Here is a 22,834-nt window from a genome sequence, read left to right on the forward strand (position 1 = left end):
TGAGAATCATGAGATCAAAGGAACTGGCCAAGGAGCTCAGAGACAGAATTGTGGCAAGGCACAGATCTGGCCAAGGTTACAACAGAATTTATGCAGTACTCAAGGTTCGGAATATATAGCCAGAGAAATATATTTAAAAAAAAAATCTTTCACCGTTTCTACCACAGAAAAAGAATGAATATTAGCAAATAAAAAATTTGGTTTTAAATTGTAACTTTTACTCATTAGTCTTCTAAAAAGAGGTCCATAACCTCCATATAATCAATGTGACTAGTAGACCATCACATACATGTATAATTAATTTTTTTTACCTCCTGTTTGGGGAATATAATCCAAGGTTCCCAAAAGCACAGTGGCCTCCATAATCCTTAATTGGAAGAAGATTGGGACCACCAGAAGTCTTCCTAGACCGGGCTGTCCAGCCAAACTGAGCAATCATGGGAGAAGAACCCCAAGATCACTGTGGCTGAGCTCCAGAGATGCAGTAGTGAGATGGGAGAAAGTTCCACAAACTCAACTATCACTGCAGCCCTCCAGCAGTGTTAAATTCCTGCAGAGACTGACCGCACCTTCTTGTAGCCAGGTGGAAACAGCAGGAAGATGCAGCAGTGCTGGGGAGTGGTGCAAGAGGCAAACTCAGGGAGATGTCCTGACATGAAGGGAAGCAAAGCAATGACCGTAATGAGTAGGACAGAGCTGATAGGGCATACAAATTATTGGCATGACAGTGTATATGTCCTGCACCATGTGTGTAAGGGGTTCAGGAACTGAGCTTGCTTCAAATGCAACTTATGCCTGCTATATTAAAGTGGACTAACAAATAAAGTAAAAAGTAAAACAAAAATGCAAACTTTTTAAAAATATATAAATTTGAATCACCCCTCCTTTCCCCCCATGAAATCTATGAAAATATAAAACAAATTAACCCAATTGGCAAACTTTTAGCAAAAAAAATAATTAAAATGCCAGAATTGTTTTCAGTCACCACATTTCTCTAAAAAAAATACAATTAAAAGCAATCCATAAATCTCAAAATTGTATCAATCAAAACATAAACTTATGTAAAAATAAGTTAAAAACTTGCACATCTCGGAAAAGGGCAGCACAAATCAACTTTTTTTTTTTATTACTTCTGAATTTTTTCACCACTTAAATAAAAAAAAAAATGCAAGTTTTGTATCACAGCAATCATACTGACCTGGAAACAATCATGCTAATTGTTCTTATTTAACTAATAGTGAACACAGTAAAAACAAAAAAAGAAAAACAATGGCGGAAATGCATATTTTTGACCTTTTTAATTTATTTCCATTATTCAGTTCATTGCACTATATAATAAATGGTGTCATTGAAACAACTCATCCTGAAAAAAAACAAGCCCTGATACGTCTTTGTGGATAAAAAAGTTATGACTTTTAGAGGAAAAAATTGGGTAAAAATGTATTAATTGGTTAAAACCAGGGTGACTTGAGCTAAGTCTCTCCAGGACCAGTCGACAGATCCTTACATGCAGATTGCTTAAAGAAATTAAGTTAGAAATCTGGAGCATATTTGTGTTATGGCGCTTGCCTGAAAGTATAACAAATTTTTTGGGTCTAAAGATGCACAAAGCATACCATCCAGATGAACCAGTGTCATAAATTTTAAAGATCTAGTCTAATTCTAAGCTGTCTAAGCAGAAGACAGAATTAATAAATTTGCCTCATCATGTCTCATCAGCATACTTACACTGAATTAATGAAACCAAAACAAAAAAAAAATTATGCATTCTCCAAGAAAAATGACCGAAAATGATTTGCTATTGTATTCCTTTTATAGGGAGCGCACTACAGCCGATCTGAAGAACACATTTAATAGACTGAATTTATAGAACAGTGCATGTGTTTGCATAATAAGATAGCCGGGATGAATATATTTGTTGTCTACTGATGGATATAACAAAGAGGAGACATTTATGCCTTCTATTCTGTTTTCTACTAAGTGTTTTGCTGTGAGCCAGGTAGGAATTGGGTGGGTGATTTCAGCTCTGAATGCTTAAAAAGGTGGTCCACTACAATTTATAAGTCGCCCATCAATTTAATCCTTTAAATATTTTTGAAAATGTGTGAACTGCCGCTGCTCGCTCATTTTGCGTCACTTGACCCTGACTGCAGCCGCCATTGACATCCGCTGATGTCACGTCAATTTCCAGACTCCCTTGATACAGCCAGGCGTGACCCAGTCGTGCACACTCCCCTGAGTGCCTGGGTTGTGGGCAGTGTTTCAACGCACGTCAGTCCAGTATCCAGCGTGCGCTTCTTGCCAAAGAAAGCAGAGGAGAGAGGGAAAGCGCGTGCTTGATACTGGGCTGCGACTTATGGTGAAACACAGCCCAATCAGAGGGGGTGCATGCAACTGGGTCACGACAAGGTGAATTAATGAAGTCCGGAAGTTGATGTGATATCAATGGATGTCAGTGGTGGCTGCAGCTGCGTCACGTGACGTGGACTGAGCGAACAGCGATAGCATCGCTCACAGGCACATATGGAAACAAAGTATTTGCATAAATATTAATTAAAAGATTTAACTCAATGGGTGAATTATACATTGTAGCATTCAGAGCTGAAATCACCCATCTTTCCTTCCTGTCTCACTGCAAAACACTGGAGGCTGTCCAGTTCCTTATGCGTGAGTGCCCAAGTGAACAGCTGGATGGTTGTTGGGCCACCTACTATAAGAGATTGGAGGGACAACAAAGCAGTATATATTCTATCTATCAACTTGGTACAGATGTATCCACATTTATCTTCAAGATGTGAGGCTCACCCTGTTTTGTCAACGCCGTTTTCCAGTTTTTGTATATTATTTTCTTGCATAAGACAAACCAAAATACTGAAAGTTTTTGTAACGATTTGTCACATTTTTAAATACAATATATTTAAACCTGATCATATCTCACGCCATTGTAAATTTACAAGTGGTAAAAGCCCCAGTAGTAGCAACAGCAAAAAAAACACATTAAAGGAAAAACAAGACCTCCAGCAGAGATCTCTTATAAACTTTTAAGGGACAAATTCTGCAAAAAAATCTAAGTAATGTATAAATAAACTACAGTAGAAAAAACAGCCAGATATTACCCATGAGTTCATTTTTATTCTTCTATATTTTATATAGTATATTTTTAGTCAGTGGCTTCATACTGTAGGATTGGTGCATGTCCTTGTTGTATGTACTTTTTAAGTTGGTGTATGGCATAGTCCCACTGTGATTTTATTTGGATAAATGTGTCTTGCTTTTTCTGTGTTTTTTTATTTTTTTTTTCGCATTATAAGTTGCACAGTTCTATATATGTATTTTAGAATTTTTAATGTGAAAAATACATAAACCGCTAGCAAAAACGATACCACAAAATCTAAGTATGTAAACTTAAAAAAAAATGTGAATGTAATGTAAAACATCTGTCCCAGGACCAGGCTCTGCTCCCTTAACCCTCAGTCCGTTGCCATCTGTTGTGCTCCAAGTAAGGCTTTACAGATTTCGTAGTGTGTGATATAATTTCCCTGGGCCTTTTAAGGCCCATCAGGACACATACCTGTGTCTTCAAGCAAGTTTGTTACACTCAATCTTCTGTGCACACCATGTTACCTGTTTCTGCCATTGTGTCCTTGCTGACTTTGCTGCATCGATCCTGCTGTTCCCAAGTTTCTTGAGGGTGTCCGATCCTAGCTTTCTTCCGTTACACCGAAGCTTGGGCGCATGTACCCACCCCGGGGCTTAGTGGATTCACTTTGCCAGGTGAGCCGTAATAGTTAGGCTTTTTGAAGTTCTGCCCTTTTGTAAGTGTGCTTCCTCATCAGCCTATTGTTGACTTGGGCAAATTGCAGCTCGCAGGCTGGCTACGCGGCCACATCCAGCCCTTTGCAGGAAGAAACAGTCAAATGAATGGAAATCAAATGCTGCAGCAACACCACTGTGGTTTTAGGGTACACGGAGCACCTGATCTACAGTACAGACCAAAAGTTTGGACACACCTTCTCATTTAAAGATTTTTCTGTAATTTCATGACTATGAAAACTGTAAATTCACACTGAAGGCATCAAAGCTATGAATTAATACATGTGGAATTATATACTTAACAAAAAAGTGTGAAACAACTGAAAATATGTCTTATTCTAGGTTCTTCAAAGTAGCCACCTTTTGCTTTCATGACTGCTTTGCACACTCTTGGCATTCTCTTGATGAGCTTCAAGAGGTAGTCACTGGAAATGGTTTTCACTTCACAGGTGTGCCCTGTCAGGTTTAATAAGTGGGATTTCTTGCCTTATAAATGGGGTTGGGACTATCAGTTGTGTTGAGCAGAAGTCTGGTGGATACACAGCTGATAGTCCTACTGAATAGACTGTTAGAAATTGTGTGCAAGAAAAAAGCAGCTAAATAAAGAAAATCGAGTGGCCATCATTAAGAAATGAAGGTCAGTCAGTCCAAAAAATTGGGAAAACTTTGAAAGTGTCCCCAAGTGCAGTTGCAAAAACCATCAAGCGCTACAAAGAAACTGGCTCACATGAGAACCGCCCCAGGAAAGGAAGACCAAGAGTCACCTCTGCTTCTGAGAATAAGTTTATCTGAGTCCCCAGCCTCAGAAATCGCAGGTTAACAGCAGCTCAGATTAGGGACCAGGTCAATGCCACACAGAGTTCTAGCAGCAGACACATCTCTACAACAACTGTTAAGAGCAGACTTTGCGCAGCAGGCCTTCATGGTAAAATAGCTGCTAGGAAACCACTGCTAAGGACAGGCAACAAGCAGAAGAGACTTGTTTTGGGCTAAAGAACACAAGGAATGGACATTAGACCAGTGGAAATATGTGCTTTGGTCTGATGAGTTCAAATTTGAGATCTTTGGTTACAACCACCGTGTCTTTGTGTGACGCAGAAAAGGTGAATGGATGGACTCTACATGCCTTGTTTCCCACCTTAAAGCATGGAGGAAGAGGTGTGATGGTGTGGGGGTGCTTTGCTGGTTACACTGTTGGGGATTTATTCAAAATTGAAGGCATACTGAACCAGCATGGCTACCACAGCATCTTGTAGCGGCATGCTATTCCATCCGGTTTGCATTTAGTTGGACCATCATTTATTTTTCAACAGGACAATGACCCCAAACACACATCCAGGCTGTGTAAGGGCTATTTGATCAAGAAGGAGAGTGATGGGGTGCTACTCCAGATGACCCCAATCAAGATGGTTTGTGGTGAGCTGGACCATAGAGTGAAGGCAAAAGGGCCAACAAATGCTAAGCATCTCTGAGAACTCCTTCAAGATTGTTGGAAGACCATTTCCGGTAACTACCTCTTGAAGCTCATCAATAGAATGCCAAGAGTGTGCAAAGCAGTCATCAAAGCAAAAGGTGGCTACTTTGAAGAACCTAGAATATAAGACATAATTTCACTTGTTTCACACTTTTTTGTTAAGTATATAATTCCACATGTGTTAATTCATAGTTTTGATGCCTTCAGTGTGAATTTACAATTTTCATAGTCATGAAAATACAGAAAAATCTTTAAATGAGAAGGTGTCCAAACTTTTGGTCTGTACTATACATAGGTGCAAAGAGATGCAAATCAGGTACACACGCTACACTGGGTTCATCCTTCTATAAGGACTGCTCAGTCAATGCGCCTTGTGTGCAGGCAGTCTGCAGTGTGTGATTGACAGCTGCTTTACCCCATGCAGCGACCCAGCACAGCACACCAAGAGCAATCATGCCTCAGTTACCTAAGCATCACAGTGCAGGTTATTAAAAATAATCTGCCACCAGGTTTTTTCTTCCTCGTATAAGAGTAGCATAATGTAGGAAAAGAGACCATGATTCCATCTATATATCACTTAGTATCACAACTTTTGCACCCTATAAACTATCAAAGTTTTTAAGTGTGATATGTAGCAAAGCTCAGAAAGCTGCAGTCTCCCACACCACAGCTCTCTATGTACATTATCTCTTGAGAGTGAGCTGTTTATCAAAGGAGGGGACGTGGTCGGACCAGGGCTCACTTGGAAGTCAATGGGAAACGCAGGCATTTTTCAGAAAGACCCTAGCAGGAGAAAAATTGCAGAAGTGGTTGGAAATAGCAAAGAGAATGGGGACAACATGGGGAAGACACTTGGATGCATCTGTCTCCCAGTTTGCTGCTGGGAACTAACTAAATAAATAATTACAAAAGTTAACTTTGTTCCCACCCATCTTTGATAACCAGCCAAGGTAAAGCAGACAGCTGGGGCTGATATTAATAGGCCGGGAAGGTCCATGGTTATTTTGTCTTTCCCAGCCTAAAAAATAGCAGCCCTCAGTCATGCCAGAATTGGCGCATCCATATTTTTGTGGGTTGATGTCAGCTGTGTAATGTCAGCTGGCAGCAAGCCTAGGTGTCAGTAATGGAGAGGTGTCTATCAGACACCACCATTAACCCCTTCACCCCCAAAGGTGGTTTGCACGTTAATGACCAGGCCAATTTTTACAATTCTGACCACTGTCCCTTTATGAGGTTATAACTCTAGAACGCTTCAACGGATCTTGGCGATTCTGACACTGTTTTCTCGTGACATATTGTACTTCATGATAGTGGTAAAATTTCTTCGATATAACTTGTGTTTATTTGTTAAAAAAATGGATATTTGGTGAAAATTTTGAAAATTTTGCAACTTTCCAACTTTGAATTTTTATGCCCTTAAATCACAGACATATGTCACGCAAAATACTTAATAAGTAACATTTCCCACATGTCTACTTTACATCAGCACAATTTTGGAACCAAATTTTTTTTTTATTATTGAGTTATAAGGGTTAAAATTTGACCAGCAATTTCTCATTTTTACAACACCATTTTTTTTCAGGGACCACATCTCATTTGAAGTCATTTTGAGGGGTCTATATGACAGAAAATACCCAAGTGTGACACTATTCTAAAAACTGCACCCCTCAAGGTGCTCAAAACCACATTCAAGAAATTTATTAACCCTTCAGGTGTTTCACAGGAATTTTTGGAATGTTTGAACAAAAGTCACATGTTCATTTTTATTTACACAAAATTTATTTCAGCTCCAATTTGTTTTATTTTACCAAGGGTTACAGGAAAAAATGGACCCCAAAAGTTGTTGTACAATTTGTCCTGAGTACGCTAATACCCCATATGTGGGGGTAAACCACTGTTTAGGCGCATGGCAGAGCTCGGAAGGAAAGGAGCGCCATTTGACTTTTCAATGCAAAATTGACTGGAATTGAGATAGGACGCCATGTTGCGTTTGAAGAGCCCCTGATGTGCCTAAACATTGAAACCCCCCACAACTGACACCATTTTGGAAAGTAGACCCCCTGAGGAACTTATCTAGATGTGTGGTGAGCACTTTGACCCAACAAGTGGTTCACAGAAGTTTATAATGCAGAGCCATAAAAATAAAAAATCATATTTTTTCACAAAAATAATTTTTCGCCCCCATATTTTTATTTTCCCAAGGGTAAGAGAAGAAATTAGACCACAAAACTTGTTGGGCAATTTGTCCTGAGTACGAAGATACCCCTTATGTGGGGGTAAACCACTATTTGGGCGCATAGCAGAGCTCGGAAGGGAAGGAGCGCTATTTTACTTTTCAATGCAAAATTGACTGGAATTAAGATGGGACGCCATGTTGCGTTTGGAGAGCCCCTGATGTGCCTAAACATTAAAACCCCCCACAAGTGACACCATTTTGGAAAGTAGACCCCCTAAGGAACTTATCTAGATGTGTTTTGAGAGCTTTGAACCCCCAAGTGTTTCACTGCAGTTTATAACGCAGAGCTGTGAAAATAAAAATTCCTCTTTTTTTTCACAGAAATGATTTTTTAGCCCCCAGCTTTGTATTTTTACAAGGGTAACATAATAAATTGGACCCCAAAAGTTGTTGTCCAATTTGTCCTGAGTACGCTGATACCCCATATGTGGGGGGAAGCACTGTTTGGGCGCATGACAGAGCTCGGAAGGGAAGGAGCGCCATTTGGAATGCAGACTTAAATGGATTGGTCTGCAGGCGTCACGTTGCATTTGCAGAGCCCCTGATGTACCCAAACAGTATAAACCCCCCACAAGTGACCCCAAATTGGAAACTAGACCTCCCAAGGAACTTATCTAGATGTGTTGTGAGAACTTTGAACCCCCAAGTGTTTCACTACAGTTTATAACGCAGAGCCGTGAAAATAAAAATTATTATTTTTTTCACAAAAATGATTTTTAGCCCCCAGTTTTGTATTTTCACAAGGGTAACAGGATAAATTGGACCCCAAATGTTGTTGTCCAATTTGTCCTGTGTACGCTGATACCCCATATGTGGGGGTAAACCACTGTTTGGGCGCATGGCAGAGCTCGGAAGGGAAGGAGCGCCGTTTGGAATGCAGACTTAGATGGATTGGTCTGCAGGCGTCACGTTGCATTTGCAGAGCCCCTGATGTACCTAAACAGTAGAAACCCCCCACAAGTGACCCCATATTGAAAATTAGACCCCCCAAGGAACTTATCTAGATGTGTTGTGAAAACTTTGAACCCCCAAGTGTTTCACTACAGTTTACAACGCAGAGCCGTGAAAATAAAAAATCTTTTTTTTCCCACAAAACTTATTTTTTTAGCCCCCAGTTTTGTATTTTCCCAAGGGTAACAGGAGAAATTGGACCCCAAAAGATGTTGTCAAATTTGTCCTGAGTACGCTGATACCCCATATGTTGGGGTAAACCCCTGTTTGGGTACACGGGAGAGCTCTGAAGGGAAGGAGCACTGTTTTACTTTTTCAACGCAGAATTGTCTGGAATTGAGATCGGATGCCATGTCCCGTTTGGAGAGCCCCTGATGTGCCTAAACAGTGGAAACCCCCCAATTATAACTGAAACCCTAATCCAAACACACCCCTTACCCTAATCCAAACGGTAACCCTAACCACACCCCTAACCCTGACACACCCCTAACCCTAATCCCAACCCTATTCCCAACCGTAAATGTAATCCAAACCCTAACCCTAACTTCAGCCCCAACCCTAACTTTAGCCCCAACCCTAACTGTAGCCCTAACCCTAGCCCCAACCCTAACCCTAGCCCCAACCCTAACCCTAGCCCTAACTCTAGCCCTAGCCCTAACCCTAGCCCTAACCCTAGCCCTAACCCTAGCCCTAACCCTAGCAATAACCCTAGCCCTAACCCTAGCAATAACCCTAGCCCTAACCCTAGCCCTAACCCTAGCCCTAACCCTAGCAATAACCCTAGCCCTAACCCTAGCCCTAACCCTAACCCTAGCAATAACCCTAGCCCTAGCCCTAACCCTAGCCCTAACCCTAGCCCTAACCCTAATGGGAAAATGGAAATAAATACATTTTTTTAATTTTTTTATTTTTCCCTAACTAAGGGGGTGATGAAGGGGGGTTTGATTTACTTTTATAGCGGGTTATTTAGGGGATTTTTATGATTGGCAGCCGTCACACACTGAAAGACGCTTTTTATTGCAAAAAATATTTTTTGCGTTACCACATTTTGAAAGCTATAATTTTTCCATATTTGAGTCCACAGAGTCATGTGAGGTCTTGTTTTTTGCGGGACGAGTTGACGTTTTTATTGGTAACATTTTCGGGCACATGACATTTTTTGATCGCTTTTTATTCCGATTTTTGTGAGGCAGAATGATCAAAAACCAGCTATTCATGAAATTCTTTTGGGGGAGGCGTTTATACCGTTCCGCGTTTGGTAAAATTGATAAAGCAGTTTTATTCTTCGGGTCAGTACGATTACAGCGATACCTCATTTATATCATTTTTTTATGTTTTGGCGCTTTTATACGATAAAAGCTATTTTATAGAAAAAATAATTATTTTGGTGTCGCTTTATTCTCAAGACTATAACTTTTTTACTTTTTTGCTGATGATGCTGTGTCGCAGCTCGATTTTGTGGGACAAGATGACGTTTTCAGCGGTACCATGGTTATTTATATCTGTCTTTTTGATCGTGTGTTATTCCACTTTTTGTTCGGCGGTATGGTAATAAAGCGTTGTTTTTTGCCTCGTTTTTTTTTTTTTTCTCACGGTGTTTACTGAAGGGGTTAACTAGTGGGACAGTTTTATAGGTTGGGTCGTTACGGACGCGGCGATACTAAATATGTGTACTTTTATTGTTTGTTTTTTTTTATTTAGATAAAGAAATCTATTTATGGGAATAATATATATTTTTTTTCTTTATTTAGGAATTTATTTTTTATTTATTTTTTTACACATGTGGAAATTTTTTTTTTTAACTTTTTTACTTTGTCCCAGGGGGGGACATCACAGATCGGTGATCTGACAGTGTGCACAGCACTCTGTCAGATCGGCGATCTGCTGTGCAGGGCTGCAGGCTTACCAGCGCCTGCTCTGAGCAGGCACTCGGTAAGCCACCTCCCTCCCTGCTGGACCCGGATGCCGCGGCCATCTTGGATCCGGGACCTGTGGCGAGGAGGGAGGTAGGAGACCCTCGGAGCAACGCGATCACATCGCGTTGCTGCGGGGGTCTCAGGGAAGCCCGCAGGGAGCCCCCTCCCTGCGCGATGCTTCCCTATACCGCCGGTACACCGCGATCATGTTTGATCGCGGTGTGCCCGGGGGTTAATGTGCCGGGGGTTGTCCGTGACCGCTCCTGGCACATAGTGCCGGATGTCAGCTGCGATATGCAGCTGACACCCGGCCGCGATCGGCCGCGCTCCCCCCGTGAGCGCGGCCGATCACGTATGACGTACTATCCCGTCGGTGGTCATACGGGCCCACCCCACCTCGACGGGATAGTACGTCAGATGTCAGAAAGGGGTTAATAACTCAGTAATAAAAAAAAAAAAACACACACAAAAATACTTTATTTGAATAAAGGCTCTCCTACACTATCCTTTGTTCACCAATTTATTATCAAAAATGTTTCCACTAAGCTCCTCCGATGTAGTCTATGTTCTCTGAATGCAGCTCTGGCGACTGTGAATAGCCATAAGTACAGCTATTCACAGGTGCTAGGTGCTGAAGAGAAAGCTCATCAGCGTCGCCGGGTCTCAAGCGCAGCATTATTTTTTTAAATTATTTATTTGTTTAGCTAGACATGGTTATATGGCATTACTGTGTATGGCAAGCAATTCCCGCATGTTCATTGGCTATCTAACAGACTGGAAACATGCCAGACAGGGACTCGAGCATGGTGCTTGTACACCCCCCATACTTGATCGAGTAATAAATGTTCCAAAGCACGAGCATGCTTGCTCATCACTATACTTTGATATGTTTTATAACATTCTATCCAGAGCATTGTATTCTGCCCAAACTGATTTTTTTCTGAGATATGTTGAATTAATGATTAGTGGAGTTGAATATCTGTTATTCCTTATTTATCAATTAATTTAAGAGCTACCAGAAGCCTACGCTTAGAGGAACTTGAATGTTCACAATGGTAGTGCATGCAATTTATGAAATTGCTAACGCGTGTTGTCCAGGTGCTCTCATCCAGCTGAATGACTAAAAGATTTAATGTATGGTTGCATGCTCTCTGTATCTGCTGCTTATAACAGTCCATTACACTACAACTCTTCTCCTCAATAGAGCTAAAATAACATGACTGTGCTAAAATCGGCGGTAGCAAATGGTTAATGGCCAATATTAGAGCTGTCACCACCTTCATCAAGTTATTTTACTGCATTTAGTAAATCATTATAAATAAAATCACACATTTCAAATCACAATCATCCACAAGCGGCTAACGCCATTATATGGAAGATGTCTTTCATAAGTTCGATTTGAGATTTGCAAATTAGTTCATGATGTGCCAGCTATGGGTAAACATTTAGTGAATCAATTTTCAAGATTTCCTTTAGATAACTGGTAATGATTAGTCTATTTTTCCTGTATTCTAGAGACCCTTCCTGCAGCTGGTAGGCATGATATGGGGACTAAAATGATAGAGTTAAATGTGCAATACTTGGACTGGTACTACTGGATAGACGTTACTATCTTATTGGTAGACCTCTTCTCTATATACTCACTGTTACAAGGAAAATCAAGTTAGCCATTTGGAATTGTGTAGATTTTAGAGATGAGACTGGGAAAATGGATTTCACAGGTGCTTTGTCTATCAAACAAAGCTACACAAAGCCAAATCTGTTTAGTTAGTTTTACTGATGGTCAAATCTGCCAAGATACTAATTCATAAAATCGTGTGGATTTTGAAGAGAAATTGGATCAGCACCAAAGTTTTGCTTTGTTAATTGAATATTCTTTTGCATAATAAACATAGGATGTAAAAAAGCCAAAAATACTCATCTAACTTCTCACCTGTCCCACCCTCCAGTCCTTTTGTTTCCTTTTCCTGATGAGTGCATACTCTTCGGCCTACTGGCTTCCAGCTCATCGAGGCCTGTTCGCGACAGCACGTGGGAAACACTGCTGGTACTATGCCTTTTACGTCGTGACTACACGATGTGCACCGCAATGGCACCACGCTAAGTGACATCAAAAGGCCTGTTGAGCCAGAAGTCAGTGCGTGGAGTGAAGAGGTCAAAGAGGATGCGCGAGACGGAGGTAGGGGAAAAGAAGAGGACTAGACAGCACCCTACAGGAGTGATGGAACAGGTTATCTGTGAACTCAGTATTATTTTTTCAACTGTTTGCCCAGCATTCTACAATTCCGTAAAGTGACAGACACCATTTTGATGAATTATTGCGGAGCAAATTGCAAACAAACTAGAATTTTGGAGAATATACATTTTTGCTAAATTTGATTCGTATACAATAGCACTCTAATTAATTTGCTCATTCTGGGGAATACAAAGATTTTTAGAATTCAAGGAGGAGCCAGTTCCACCCGAATGAATTTGACCATGCCTCCAAGAAATGAACTTTCAGAAGAATGAAGCCAGAAGACTGTTATAAATAATCAAGAAGCTAGAAATGACTACAAAAGCCTTGCTGAAGACCTGGACGCATAAAAATCCACTAAAGGGCTTTTTTACATATCATTTGTTTTTTGTATGTGCTATCCATTATTTTTTGGTAGATCACAGTTCCATTATAGTTATTTTTTTTAATGTCCTTTTTTTGGTGGAGAAAATAACACAAAGACTGAAACATCAGTCACCTTCAGTCACTGCTCAGTACAAACCATGCCCGGCACTGACTGGTAGCCATCTCCATACTGATGCGTTGTTTCACCAGCTGTCAGTATCGTGGTGTGATTACAGCTGCCGCTCACTATGCACTGAGAAGTGACTGGAGCCATGATGACCATGCCTCTATGACTGAAAGCCGCTGTTGGGAGGAATATAATTTTTTTTTATCTGGTAGATGTTAGTTCAGCAGCTGCACGGTGTCAGAATGCTATTAAGTTGCAGATTAACCCCATATCTGCAGGTTAATAGCTTTTGTGGACACCACAGGTTCCCTTTAACCTCTTCACCCCCAGTGCTTTTTGTTTTTCACTCCCCTCCTTCCCAGAGCCATAACGTTTTTTATTTTTCCATCAATGTGGCCATGTGAGAACTTATTTTTTGCGGGACGAGTTGTACTTTTGAACGACACAATTGAATTTACCATGTTGTGTACTAGACAATAGGGAAAAAAAATTCCAAGTGCGGTGAAATTGCAAAAAAAGTGCAATCCTACACTTGTTTTTTGTTTGGCTTTTTTACTAGGTTCACTAAATGCTAAAACTGACCTGCCATTATGATTCTCCAGGTCATTATGCGTTCATAGACACCAAACATGTCTGGAAATTTTTTTCACCATTTAGATAAAAAAGAACCTAAAATTTGCTAAAGAGAAAAAAATGCACAGTTTTCCAATACCTGTAGTGTTTCCACTTTTCGTGATCTCGAGTTGGTTGAGGGCTTATTTTTTTTGCACGCCGAACTGACATTTTTAATGATCCCATTTTGGTGCAGATACGTTCTTTTGATCGCCCGTTATTGCATTTTAATGCAATGTCGCTGTGACCAAAAAAACATAATTCTGGCGGTTTGACTTTTTTTATTGCTACGCCGTTTAGCTATCAGGTTAATCCTTTTTTCATTGATCGGGCGATTCTGAATGCGGCATTACCAAATATGTGTTAGATTTTTTGTTTGTTTGTTTCATTTTGAATAGGGCAAAAGGGAGGTGATTTGAGCTTTTATATTTTTTAAATATTTTTAAACACTATTTTTAACTTTTGGCATGCTTCAATGGTCTCCATAGGAGACTAGAAGTTGCCATAACCCGATCGGCTCAGCTACATAGAGACGATGGTCAGTTTGCCTCTATGTAGCTGAATTACTGACTTGCTATGAGCGCCGACCACTGGGTGGCACTCATAGAAATCCGGCACTGAGAACCATAGAGGTCTCCAGGAGACCTCTGGTTGTCATGCCAACAAACCGCTGACCCTCGATCACGTGATGGGTGTCATCGGTGTGCGTATTTCCTGCACGAGTGCCGGAAACACCATTTAAATGCCACTGTCAAATTCTTTAACTAGCTAATAGCTGCGGATGGATCGCGATTCCACCCACGGATATTGCAGACAAATGTCAGCTGGTCAAAACAGCTGACATGTCCCGGAAAAGATGTGGACTCATCTACAGAGCCCACATCAAAGTGGAGGATACTGACATTGGCGTACTATTACGTCCGATGTCAGTAAGGAGTTAAAAAAATTCCAAGCAAATAATGAATTTGAGACATTGCCTTTGTACACTTAACCCTTGGGACACTAGGAATTGTCCAGGGTCTGGAATTGGAGGGAACTGCCAGAGGGAAAGTGGATAACTGATAAGGAATGAGAAAGTATGAGTGAGAATTGTATCTATTGTTTTTTTGGTTCTGTTTAGTATTCTGCAATGTTTAAGAATAGTCTCAGATTTGAACGTGGTAACCATCCCGCATTTTGTGCTCATTAAAGGGTTTGTCCACTACTAGGGCAACTGTTATGATCCTAGTGGTAGAGGATCTCAGAAGTTCCAGCTAAGTCCGCAAACACAAAAAACAGCTCATAGGGAGGTGGTAACTTGGCTGACCGTATATCTAATCCTAGCACAACAACTAGAAGTAGCCGGGGAACGTACCTACGTTGATTCTAGACGTCTCGCACCAGCCGGAGAACTAACTAACCCTTTCAGAGAAAATAAGACCTCAGTTGCCTCAAGAGAAAGGACCCCAAAGTTATAATACAAGCCCCCAACAAATAATAACGGTGAGGTAAGAAGAAAAGACAAACGTAAGAATGAACTAGATTTAGCAAAGAGAGGCCCACTAATTAATAGCAGAAAATAGGAAGGAGACTTATACGGTCAGCAAAAAACCTACAAAAATATCAACGCTGAAAATCCAAGAACCCCTGCACCGACTAACGGTGTGGGGGGAGAACATCAGCCCCCTAGAGCTTCCAGCAAAAATCAGGAATCACATTATGAACAAGCTGGAACAAAATAGAAGCAAAGCGAATAAACAAAAATAAGAAAGCAGGACTTAGCTTATCTTGCAAAGAACAGGAGACCAGGAGTCAGGAGCAAACAGACATAGACTGACTACATCGATTCCAGGCACTAGACTGAGTTTCCAGGAAGTCTAAATAGGAACACCCAAGGCCTAACGAACCAGGTGGGAACCAACCTGGAGAAAGATGATCCAAGTGTAATACCGCTAGTGACCACAAGAGGGAGCCAAGAAATATAGTTCACAACAGTACCCCCCCTTTAAGGAGGGGTCACCGAACCCTCACCAAGACCACCAGGGCGATCAGTATGAGCAGCGTGAAAGGCACGCACCAAATCGGCCGCATGAACATCAGAGGCGACCACCCAGGAATTATCCTCCTGACCATAGCCCTTCCATTTGACCAGATACTGAACCCTCCGTCTAGAGAGACGAGAATCCAAGATCTTCTCCACCACGTACTCCAACTCACCCTCAACCAAGACCGGAGCCGGAGGGTCAACAGCAGGAACCACAGGCACAACGTACCGCCGTAACAGAGACCTATGGAACACATTGTGAATGGCAAATGACACCGGAAGATCCAAACGAAAAGACACCGGATTAAGGACTTCCAAAATTTTATAAGGACCAATAAAGCAAGGCTTAAACTTAGGAGAGGAAACCTTCAGAGGGACATACTGAGAAGATAACCAAACCAAGTCCCCAACACGAAGTCGGGGACCCTGTTATGACCCCAATGGCGAGGGTCTCAGAGGAACAAGTAAGTCTGCGAAGTACAAAAATCCAGCTCATAGGGCAGTGGTAACTGGGTTGACCATATATCTACTCCTAACGCCAACACTAGAAGTAGGCGGGGAACATGCCTACGTTGGTCGCTAGATGTCTCGCGCCAGCCGGAGGACTAACTACCCCTAGAAGAGGAAAACAAAGACCTCTCTTGCCTCCAGAGAATAGACCCCAAAAGTTGGATACAAGCCCCCCACAAATAATAACGGTGAGGTAAGAGGAAATGACAAACACAGAGATGAACTAGGTTTAGCAAAGAGAGGCCCACTTACTAATAGCAGAATGTAGTAAGATAACTTATATGGTCAACAAAAACCCTATCAAAAATCCACACTGGAAATTCAAGAACCCCCGAACCGTCTAACGGCCCGGGGGGAGAACTCCAGCCTCCCTAGAGCTTCCAGCAAGGTTAGGATACAGATTATGTACAAGCTGGACAAAAATGCAAACAAAAACAAATAGCAAAAAGCAAGAAAGCAGACTTAGCTTAATCTAGCAGGAACCAGGATCAGTAGACAAGAGCACAACAGATTAGCTCTGATTACAACGTTGCCAGGCATTGAACTGAAGGTCCAGGGAGCTTATATAGCAACACCCCTGACCTAACGACCCAGGTGAGCATACAAGGGATGGCAGACATTCCCAGAGTCAAATCACTAGTAACCACTAGAGGGAGCCAAAAAGGTAAATTCACAACAGTACCCCCCCCCTTAGTGAGGGGTCACCGAACCCTCACCAAGACCACCAGGGCGATCAGGATGAGCGGTGTGAAAGGCACGAACCAAATCGGCCGCATGCACATCAGAGGCGACCACCCAGGAATTATCCTCCTGACCATAGCCCTTCCACTTGACCAGGTACTGAAGCCTCCGCCTGGAGAGACGAGAATCTAAGATCTTCTCCACCACGTACTCCAACTCGCCCTCAACCAACACCGGAGCAGGAGGCTCAGCAGAAGGGACCACAGGCACAACGTACCGCCGCAACAAGGACCTATGAAATACGTTGTGAATGGCAAACGACACCGGAAGATCCAGGCGAAAGGATACAGGATTAAGGATTTCCAATATCTTGTAAGGACCAATGAAGCGAGGCTTAAATTTGGGAGAGGAGACCTTCATAGGAACAAATCGAGAAGACAGCCATACCAAATCCCCAACGCGAAGTCGGGGACCCACACCGTGGCGGCGGTTGGCAAAACGCTGAGCCTTCTCCTGTGACAACTTCAAGTTGTCCACCACATGACTCCAGATCCGCTGCAACCTATCCACCACAGAATCCACCCCAGGACAGTCAGAAGGCTCCACATGTCCCGAGGAAAAACGAGGATGGAAACCAGAGTTGCAGAAAAATGGCGAAACCAAGGTGGCGGAACTAGCCCGATTATTAAGGGCAAATTCAGCCAACGGCAAGAAGGTCACCCAATCATCCTGATCAGAAGAGACAAAACACCTCAAATAAGCCTCCATAGTCTGATTAGTTCGCTCCGTTTGTCCGTTAGTCTGGGGATGAAAAGCGGACGAAAACGACAAATCAATGCCCATCCTACCACAAAAGGATCGCCAGAACCTGGAAACAAACTGGGATCCTCTGTCCGACACAATATTCTCAGGAATGCCGTGCAAACGAACCACGTTCTGGAAGAACACAGGAACCAGATCAGAAGAGGAGGGCAGCTTAGGCAAAGGAACCAAATGGACCATCTTGGAGAAACGATCACATATCACCCAGATGACAGACATGCCCTGAGACACCGGAAGATCAGAAATGAAATCCATAGAGATGTGTGTCCAAGGTCTCTTCGGGACAGGCAAGGGCAAGAGCAACCCGCTGGCACGAGAACAGCAAGGCTTAGCTCGAGCACAAGTTCCACAGGACTGCACAAATGACCGCACATCCCTTGACAAGGAAGGCCACCAAAAGGACCTGGCCACCAGATCTCTGGTGCCAAAAATTCCCGGGTGCCCTGCAAACACTGAGGAATGAACCTCGGAAATGACTCTGCTGGTCCATTTAGCAGGCACAAACAATCTGTCAGATGGACAAGAGTCAGGCCTACCAGCCTGAAATCTCTGCAACACACGCCGCAGATCAGGAGAAATAGCTGACAAGATAACTCCTTCCTTAAGAATACCCACAGGTTCAGCGACTCCAGGAGCATCAGGCACAAAGCTCCTAGACAGAGCATCGGCCTTCACATTCTTAGAACCTGGTAAATACGAGACCACAAAGTCAAAACGGGAGAAAAACAATGACCAGCGGGCCTGTCTAGGATTCAGGCGTTTAGCAGACTCGAGATACATCAGATTTTTGTGATCAGTCAAGACCACCACACGATGCTTAGCACCCTCGAGCCAATGACGCCACTCCTCAAATGCCCACTTCATGGCCAACAACTCCCGATTGCCCACATCATAATTTCGCTCTGCCGGCGAAAACTTCCTGGAGAAAAAGGCACAAGGTCTCATAGTAGAGCAACCAGGGCCTCTCTGCGACAAAACGGCCCCTGCCCCAATCTCCGAAGCATCCACCTCCACCTGAAAGGGAAGTGAGGTGTCAGGTTGGCACAAAACAGGCGCCGAAGTAAACCGGCGTTTCAACTCCTGGAAAGCCTCCACGGCAGCAGGAGCCCAGTTAGCTACATCAGAGCCTTTCTTGGTCATATCCGTCAATGGTTTAACAACGCTAGAAAAATTTGCGATAAAACGACGGTAGAAGTTAGCAAAACCCAAGAACTTCTGAAGACTCTTAACTGACGAGGGTTGAGTCCAATCATGAATAGCTCGGACCTTGACTGGGTCCATCTCCACAGCAGAAGGGGAAAAAATGAACCCCAAAAAGGGAACCCTCTGTACACCAAAGAGACACTTTGAGCCTTTAACAAACAAAGAATTTTCACGCAAAATCTTAAAAACCATCCTGACCTGCTCCACATGCGAGTCCCAATCATCAGAAAAAAACAGAATATCATCCAGATAAACAATCAAAAATTTATCCAGATACTTCCGGAAAATGTCATGCATGAAGGACTGAAAAACTGAAGGTGCATTAGAGAGCCCAAATGGCATCACCAAGTACTCAAAATGACCTTCGGGCGTATTGAATGCGGTTTTCCATTCATCGCCTTGCTTAATGCGCACAAGGTTGTACGCACCACGAAGGTCTATCTAGGTGAACCACTTGGCACCTTTAATCCGGGCAAACAAGTCTGACAACAGCGGCAAAGGATACTGAAATTTGACAGTGATCTTGTTTAAAAGCCGATACTGTTGTGAATTTACCTTTTTGGCTCCCTCTAGTGGTTACTAGTGATTTGACTCTGGGAATGTCTGCCATCCCTTGTATGCTCACCTGGGTCGTTAGGTAAGGGGTGTTGCTATATAAGCTCCCTGGACCTTCAGTTAAAGGCCTGGCAAACTGTTATGACCCCAATGGCGAGGGTCTCAGAGGAACAAGTAAGTCTGCGAAGTACAAAAATCCAGCTCATAGGGCAGTGGTAACTGGGTTGACCATATATCTACTCCTAACGCCAACACTAGAAGTAGGCGGGGAACATGCCTACGTTGGTCGCTAGATGTCTCGCGCCAGCCGGAGGACTAACTACCCCTAGAAGAGGAAAACAAAGACCTCTCTTGCCTCCAGAGAATAGACCCCAAAAGTTGGATACAAGCCCCCCACAAATAATAACGGTGAGGTAAGAGGAAATGACAAACACAGAGATGAACTAGGTTTAGCAAAGAGAGGCCCACTTACTAATAGCAGAATGTAGTAAGATAACTTATATGGTCAACAAAAACCCTATCAAAAATCCACACTGGAAATTCAAGAACCCCCGAACCGTCTAACGGCCCGGGGGGAGAACTCCAGCCTCCCTAGAGCTTCCAGCAAGGTTAGGATACAGATTATGTACAAGCTGGACAAAAATGCAAACAAAAACAAATAGCAAAAAGCAAGAAAGCAGACTTAGCTTAATCTAGCAGGAACCAGGATCAGTAGACAAGAGCACAACAGATTAGCTCTGATTACAACGTTGCCAGGCATTGAACTGAAGGTCCAGGGAGCTTATATAGCAACACCCCTGACCTAACGACCCAGGTGAGCATACAAGGGATGGCAGACATTCCCAGAGTCAAATCACTAGTAACCACTAGAGGGAGCCAAAAAGGTAAATTCACAACAGGACCCACACCGCGGCGGCGGTTGGCAAAACGCTGAGCCTTCTCCTGTGACAACTTCAAGTTGTCCACCACATGATTCCAAATCCGCTGCAACCTATCCACCACGGAATCCACCCCAGGACAGTCAGAAGGTTCAACATGACCTGAGGAAAAACGAGGATGAAAACCAGAGTTGCAGAAAAATGGCGAAACCAAAGTAGCGGAACTAGCCCGATTATTGAGGGCAAACTCAGCCAATGGCAAGAAGGTCACCCAATCATCCTGATCCGCAGAAACAAAACATCTCAAATAAGCCTCCAGCGTCTGATTGGTTCGCTCCGTTTGGCCAATAGTCTGAGGATGAAAGGCAGACGAAAACGACAAATCAATGCCCATCTTAGCACAAAAAGATCGCCAGAATCTGGACACAAATTGGGATCCTCTGTCAGACACGATATTCTCAGGAAAGCCATGCAAGCGAACCACATTCTGAAAGAACAAAGGAACCAGATCAGAAGAGGAAGGCAACTTAGGCAAGGGCACCAAATGGACCATCTTGGAAAAGCGATCACACACCACCCAGATGACAGACATACCTTGAGACACCGGAAGATCTGAAATGAAATCCACGGAAATGTGTGTCCAGGGCCTCTTCGGGACGGGCAAGGGCAAAAGCAACCCGCTGGCACGAGAACAGCAAGGCTTAGCCCAAGCACAAATCCCACAGGACTGCACAAAAGAACGCACATCCCTCGACAAGGAAGGCCACCAAAAGGACCTAGCCACCAAATCTCTGGTACCAAAAATCCCAGGATGCCCCGCCAACACTGAGGAATGAACATCGGAGATAACTCTGCTGGTCCATTTATCAGGAACAAACAGTCTATCAGGTGGGCAAGGGTCAGGTCAACCAGCCTGAAATCTCTGCAACACACGACGCAAATAAGGAGAAATGGCTGACAAGATTACTCCCTCTTTAAGAATACCAGCTGGCTCTGAGACTCCCGGAGAGTCAGGCACAAAACTCCTAGAAAGAGCATCGGCCTTCACATTCTTCGAACCAGGCAGGTACGAGACCACAAAGTCAAAACGGGAGAAAAACAACGACCAACGAGCCTGTCTAGGATTCAGGCGCTTAGCAGACTCGAGATACATCAAATTTTTGTGATCCGTCAAGACCACCACACGATGCTTAGCTCCCTCGAGCCAATGACGCCACTCCTCAAATGCCCACTTCATGGCCAACAACTCCTGATTACCAACATCATAGTTCCGCTCCGCAGGCGAAAATTTCCTAGAAAAAAAAGCACAAGGTCTCATCACAGAGCAACCAGAGCATTTCTGCGACAAAACAGCCCCTGCACCGATCTCAGAAGCGTCCACTTCAACCTGAAAGGGAAGTGAGACATCAGGCTGGCACAAAACAGGCGCCGAAGTAAACCGGCGCTTCAGCTCCCGGAAAGCCTCCACGGCTGCCGGAGCCCAATTAGCCACATCAGAATCTTTCTTGGTCATATCCGTCAAAGGTTTAACAACGCTAGAGAAATTAGCAATAAAATGACGGTAGAAATTAGCAAAACCCAAGAACTTCTGAAGACTCTTAACAGACGTGGGTTGAGTCCAATCATGAATAGCTCGGACCTTGACTGGGTCCATCTCTACTGTAGAAGGGGAGAAAATGAAACCCAGAAAGGAAACCTTCTGCACTCCAAAGAGACACTTTGAGCCCTTCACAAACAAAGCATTATCACGCAAAACCTGAAACACCATCCTGACCTGCTTTACATGAGAATCCCAATCATCAGAAAAAACCAGAATATCATCCACATAAACAATCATAAATTTATCTAGATACTTCCGGAAGATGTCATGCATAAAAGACTGAAACACTGAAGGAGCATTAGAAAGCCCAAAAGGCATCACCAAGTACTCAAAATGACCTTCGGGCGTATTAAACGCAGTTTTCCATTCATCTCCCTGCTTAATGCACACAAGGTTGTACGCACCACGAAGATCTATCTTGGTGAACCACTTGGCACCCTTAATTCGAGCAAACAAGTACGACAATAGTGGCAAAGGATACTGAAATTTGACCGTGATTTTATTCAGAAGCCGATAGTCTATACAAGGTCTCAAAGACCCGTCTTTCTTGGCTACAAAAAAGAATCCCGCACCAAGAGGGGAAGAGGATGGACGAATATGTCCCTTCTCCAAAGACTCCTTTATATAAGAACGCATTGCGGCATGCTCAGGTACAGATAAATTAAATAATCGTCCCTTAGGAAATTTACTACCAGGAATCAAATCTATAGCGCAGTCACAGTCCCTATGAGGAGGAAGGGCACTGGACCTGGACTCACTGAATACATCCTGATAGTCCAACAAATACTCCGGAACTTCAGAAGGAGTAGAAGAAGCAATAGACACCGACGG

This window comes from Ranitomeya variabilis, chromosome 2 (genome assembly GCF_051348905.1).
Source record: "Ranitomeya variabilis isolate aRanVar5 chromosome 2, aRanVar5.hap1, whole genome shotgun sequence".
Taxonomy (NCBI): domain Eukaryota; kingdom Metazoa; phylum Chordata; class Amphibia; order Anura; family Dendrobatidae; genus Ranitomeya; species Ranitomeya variabilis.